A 6,233-nucleotide genomic window follows, 5' to 3' on the forward strand; every position below is an offset into this window, starting at 1 on the left:
TGGTGGTACGCAACAGCTGAACGTATTAGCTTTATTGCTCGACACAGAAGATTCAGAAATCTAACTGTGTGCGAGCCGAGCAAGTTGTTTATACTCACGGACGGGTCAACGGCACGTGCCGATATTACTTNGTTCTGTGAATTCTCTCTCGGTGGTCTCCTTTAAAGTTTGGAGCGTTTGCTCCAAGGAATAGGGACGAGACCGTGCGATCGTTTAGGATAGGAATGTGCGGAGGCGAGATCTTGCTTCTTATTTAAATAAAAAAACTGGTTAGATAATGTTCATTTACAATCTTTCATTTATTCATCTGAAGTGCAAAATTTTTATTTATATAATTAATTTCTTAGTGATGTGATTGTGAGTGAGGCGTTACAATAATACGGGAGTCATCACGCGGAGGAAGGGACGTGATGTGTGTGTGTGAGTGTGTGAGTGTTCAGGGCCTCCGGTGGGTTTTGCAAGTGTATGGTGTCATGAGAGAGAGAGAAAGAGAGAGAGAGAGAGAAAAGAGAGAGAGAGAGAATGTGTGTGTGTGTGTGTTGCCGACTCGTGGCAGAATTAGAAAGAGAGGGTTAAAGAATCGAATGTGCTACTGCAGAGGACGGGGGGTAATATATATAGAAAATTGCGACAGGTACAGACGGCGTCATTAATTCGAAGAATAGGCGCGAGGATCACATAAAAAGTCCAGTTGATCCAAATATCCATTAGTCCCAAAATCGGGTGTCCACAACTGGACACCCGATTGCTACTAGTTAGTTAGTACGGCGCCCGTTGGCGCTACGAGCAACCGCTCCGCTTGCCCTCCGATCGCCGCGCCTATTCTTCGAATTAATGACGCCGTCTGTACATTATAATAAAAGCGGGCATTCGGAAGGATGACGGGAATTATTTCAGAGGGAGAGAGTGAGGTTCTGCGGAGTTGATCGGATGTGAGTGTGTTGAAATTTAGAGCGTGTTGCTTTGGAGGTACCGAGAATCGTGAACGGGGAAAGAAAAGGACATGGCGCAAAAAATAGGATGTTGGATTCGGATCTAAAGGAGAACGAGAGCGCGGAAGGTTGAAGGGGCGAGGGGTAGGAGGGTCAGGTCAGTGAGCTTTATGAGCTCGGGATGCTTTTTGTCGGACGTAGGAGAGGGGGGAGGATGAGGAGCTAGGTACTCAAGTTCGATCTCGAGTTCCGAATCGGAGTCGAGGGGAGATGAGGGGAAGGGCGAGAAGTTAGGTGTTTGTAAATTATGTCTACTTCCGGATCGGAGTCTGGGTGAGAGGAAGGAATTGAATCCCGAAGAGGGGAAAAGTTTGCAAAAGGTTGTTTGTCGAGGAAGTCGTCCTCGAGAGGTACGGGGGAATATGAAGGTAATGATGATAAAAGATTCATACCACAAATCGGTGTCGTCTTCGTTGTCCGCGGCGAGCGGGTCGGTGTGTGAGGTAGAGGGAATGGTAAAACCTGTAAATACTGAGTGTGTATGTGTGTGGTTAGTTCGTGTCGGTGTGTTGTGACAAAAAATATTCGGCACGAGAGCTGGAGAGAGTTCCGTAGGCCTGCTCGGCTCCGCAAGTGGGGCTACCTGTTGTAAGGCTCGATTCCGCTGGGTTCGGCGAGTTTCGGCCGCGGCGTGGAGTGTTCGATTGCAATTTTTCACTTAAATTTGTATTTTATTTTAATTGTATAACCGGCTAAAATTTATCGAACAATATCATCAAAAAGGGCGGGTTGAAATATTATTGTTATGATCCTTATTAGAAAGAGAGAGATTCAATTGCAAATCCTCTTATCGGGTGGTTATTCGCGGAATTTCGGAGGTAACTTAGCCTAGCACTTACTACTTGCATGTACTTCTTCACCGTCCCTCCGCAGATGTCTTTGTCCGGAGTCCTTGGTCGAGGGAAGCCCGTTCGGTCCTTGAGTTCGCTGGAGAGTCGGCCTGATGCTCGGCACTCGGTTTACTCTTTCGCGAACTTGGACGGCACTCGCGAATAGTATTCAGGTTTCCCTTTTTTTATCTTTCTACTCGCGACGGAGGTTCGATTTTTTCTGCCTCTGTTCGCGGAAGCGTCACCTTATATGTGCTTTTTGGTAACTACGGAGCTTCCAATCAGATCGCTTTATCGACTCCCCCGCTTCCATCAAAAACGGTGGTAACTTCTAATCTGTTAAAAATCTATTAAAGTAGACATTATCTGTGTGACAGCATCTCCTGCGCTTCGCAGCTGGTGTTTAAACTATCGAGATAATTTTTATCCGGCAGAAATTGTTTGTTAGTGTCTCGCGAGTGTTCCCGTCCGTCCTTTATTATGAAAACTTCCCTTCCGGAGATAAGGAGATTTATTAATTTTGCCTAGCTGTTCCGGGCACATGTGGATTGCTATTACATGTGTCCGGCCCCGGAGCTTGTCTTGGATTTTTCATTTCCCGGATTTATTGTTTTATTTCGTTGGGGTACGTGGTTTTGCTTTGTGTTCACTCGATTTTTATTGTCGCGTATTTTCTTAGATCGATCTTCTGTTCTGTATCTGGAAGTTTTCTGTTTAGTCTGTGTTTTATTTCCCGCGGTTTTGTTTAAGATAAAATTTTGTTTCTACCGAGTATTCACCATCCTGCGTTGCGTAAAGAAGGAAACCGTGGAGTCACAGGACGTAACACATATGTTGTCAAGATCATTCCCAAGTAATAATGTAAAGGTTTTCGACGGGGGTTGTTGTTTGGTAAAAAGTTACAAAGGAAAGAAGTCTACTGAATACAATATGCAATTTCTCGACATCCTATGTATCAATATGTGTTCTGCGTTTATAGAACACGTGTGTTTGTCAGTGTGTGTGTGCACATGTTAGAGTTTGTTTATACGCTTTGGTACTGTAGTGTTCTAAAAGGTTGTTTCATGAGAAATCGTACCTGTATATTATTGTTGTGTTTCTTTAAATTCTTTTAAGAAGCAATGATTTAGTACAGGAGGAATCTGCGTAGGCAGAGGGGACGGCTGTGCCAGCTTCATGTCAAAATTACCAAAAAAAGTTTTATTAATGAAGCATCGTTGTCCAAACCTGTATGTTTTAGACATAATTTATTATTGTGGAATAGTGGATTCAGAAAAAATATTCCAATATAAACACAAGGTAATATACACGCAAAATACGAAGGGGGAGCAAAGGGAGGGGCGCAGTCCCCCCTGCCTACACGCTTGAAACACGAACGAAATGTACGTGGGGCCGAAAAATAAGAATTCATTCATGAAACTTCTTCTCGTTGTAACTTTTTACCAAACAACGATCCCCGCCTAAAACCTTCACATTATTATTCGGGACAATGACAACATATGTAAAAATAATTCAAATCGGAGATGGCCCCCTTAATCTGCATAATTATCAAACTTACTACTTTTAGTTACTTTTATTGTTACAGTTTTTGAAAGTTTTACTCGGTGTAATTTTATTTTATTTTGTAAGAGTTATAAGACCTGTATAAGAATAGAGAAAAAAGAGAAAGTATGAGAGAATATAGGCTGTGTTCCGAAATTCACTGCTAGTTGCACTAATAATCTATAGTTTGCATCATATATGTATATTATAAGGTATTACTTAGCAATCGCAACGCTCATAAAATCATTTTATTCTTGTTTTTTCACTGAAAGTTAAACAGAGATAGATAACGCTCACGAGCGTTGCGATTGTCATATAGAATGCAGCCTTTTTTTACTAACACATTATCTCAGTCAATTTCGGAACACAGTCAAAGAGAACAGCGACAGCAGTAAACACGTTTAAAGTTTTATTAAAATAACAAAAACAATATAAATTTCTAATAATGATATTGTTATTGACATATATATATAAAGTGGGTAAATGTCCAGCATAGGAGAAGATGCTCCGATCATCTTCACCTTGACATATGTTGTTAAGGATAACTCTCTCCTCAATAACAATCAAAAGCACATTTTAGCTGTTGCTCATTATTCTGTAAAAAATTATTAGCAAAACAGTTTAGAAAAAATGTAATTATTTCCAGTAATAACATGTAGAATAACAAAATAGAATATACACTTATTCACTTATCATTTCTGAGAATATTCTGAGTTTGCTGATACAGTTATAGGCATATATAGTATTGTCGATTATTTCGGAGCGTGAAGTAGTTATCTGTCAATTTAATTCACTATGTTTCCACGAAATTTTGCATTTAACTCATAATTATTACAAAATGATTGTTTATTTGACAAGAAAAAGTTACACGACGTGAAACTTTAGAAAAGTGTAAATCTATATAAAATCTCGCTTTGCGTAGAAAATGTGTACCGTGGAGATAGATCTTATTTACGGAGGAGCTCCACTATCACAGAATTAGATACATTGGTCTGAACATTGCTTAACGTGAAAAGTTTCCAACTTTCCACGCAAAGCGAGAATCGCCCTAAATCTGTGTCTAGTTTTTTGATAGTGGAGCCTTCCCGTAAAGGGGACGGAACGCACTGCCTCCACGCTTTTTACGCGAAGTGAGGTTCCACATAGGTTTATAATTTACTAAATTTTCAGATTTTGTTGATTTCTATCAATTATTGGTGAGTATAGTTTTTTCGGTAAATATTCAGAAAAACGGAGCACCTTCGGAGGTCAATGGCTTGACATATGTTGTCAAAGACACCTCTCTGAACAACAATTTAAAGGTTTTAGCCGTCGCTCCTTGTTTGTTAAAAAATTATAAATAAAAGAAGTTGCGTCAATAAACTGTTATTTTCCAACATCGTGTACATTTTGTTCGCGTTGTAAGCGTGTAGGCAGGGGGGAGGGGCTTTGCTTCTCTCCTCGAGAAAAAATGAAGAATTCGATTAAGCGTTGCTTCATGTCAAGATTGTTTACTTTATTATTTGCAATAGTTTACAATGTTATGTATGTCTGTTGTTATAGCAATACATTATAAATATTATTTGTTGGTTCGCAATTCGCTATCATTTAATGGATAAATTTCGGACATTATTGAGAAAAATTTGTCTATGCGTTTGCGTATTACTTTTTTGGTACACAAATAGTTTATTAGTTGATCTAAGTCGTACGTCAAATGAAAACATTTATGTAGAAACATGTTTAACGCTTGTTTGCTTACGGAGAATTACACAAAGTCAATGTGTTGAGGAATGTAAACAAAGTTACAAGGCCACTTAACAAGACTACTTTGTTTATGTTTTTCTTGTTTGTGTTGTAAACGTGTAGGTGGGGGGAGGGGGAACTTCGGAGGTCGACCTCGCGAGCGGGAGTAAAAGGCCGACGCTGCCGGCGCAACCGGAGATTGCGACGCGCGGCTGCCCTTGCTCTGAATAAGCCGAAGCCGAGCAGGCCCACTACCGTTACCCCTCCCCCTGCAATAGAGAGAAACAATCGTCACTAGTCAGACAAAGAAAGTAACAGCGACAACAATAAAAGTAATTTTTGCGACGATCACACAGCCGCCTACTCACACGTACGCAAATCGACAGACATTCAAGCACAAATACACATAGAAACACACACTCACGACGATTTGTGGTATCAATTCCCTTCTTAACCCCTTGTAAGTCCCGATCCTCCCGCGGATACTCAACCCTCCCCTGTTCCTCCTGCGGGCAATCTACCGCACTCACCTCCTCGCTCCCCCTCTCCAGCGCCCCCTGGGCCCTCTCGTCCCGACGAAAATCCCCCGGATACACAAACCGCACCTACTCCTTTTCCGCCCCCTCGCTCTCTATCTCTTTCGCCTTCCACATCAGCGCAATCAGATCTCGCAGACGAAGGATCCTCCGATTTCCCTCGACCGACCCCTCCATCAGATGACCCTTGGTTACAATATTGCCTCAAACTTACTTCCGACCTACCGGGTCGCAGATCCAAAAAAAAATATCCTATGCCATTGACCTCTTTAAAATAAAACCTCTCTCTCTCTTCCGACCTCTTTCACTTAATCTCCACCACTCCCCCTAGGAAATTACTCCCCGTTAAAGTCTCTTATATTGATAATATTTTATTAGTCCCCGCGCGTTTACCATTTTTATATCCTTTTTCCTCCTAGCTCCGCCAAAATCCACGAAATCATTGAAATCGACCTAGAATGATTTCAATCGCTAGACCACGAATCGGCGCCACACACATGCACCCGATACACTTACATTTGTAGAACCCCGCCAGAGGCCTTCACACGCGCTCGCGACACGCATACACACACACACACACACACACACACACACACACACACACACACACA

The sequence above is a fragment of the Pseudomyrmex gracilis genome, unplaced genomic scaffold, assembly GCF_002006095.1.
Source record: "Pseudomyrmex gracilis isolate BER0280 unplaced genomic scaffold, ASM200609v1 scaffold_1014, whole genome shotgun sequence".
Lineage (NCBI taxonomy): Eukaryota > Metazoa > Arthropoda > Insecta > Hymenoptera > Formicidae > Pseudomyrmex > Pseudomyrmex gracilis.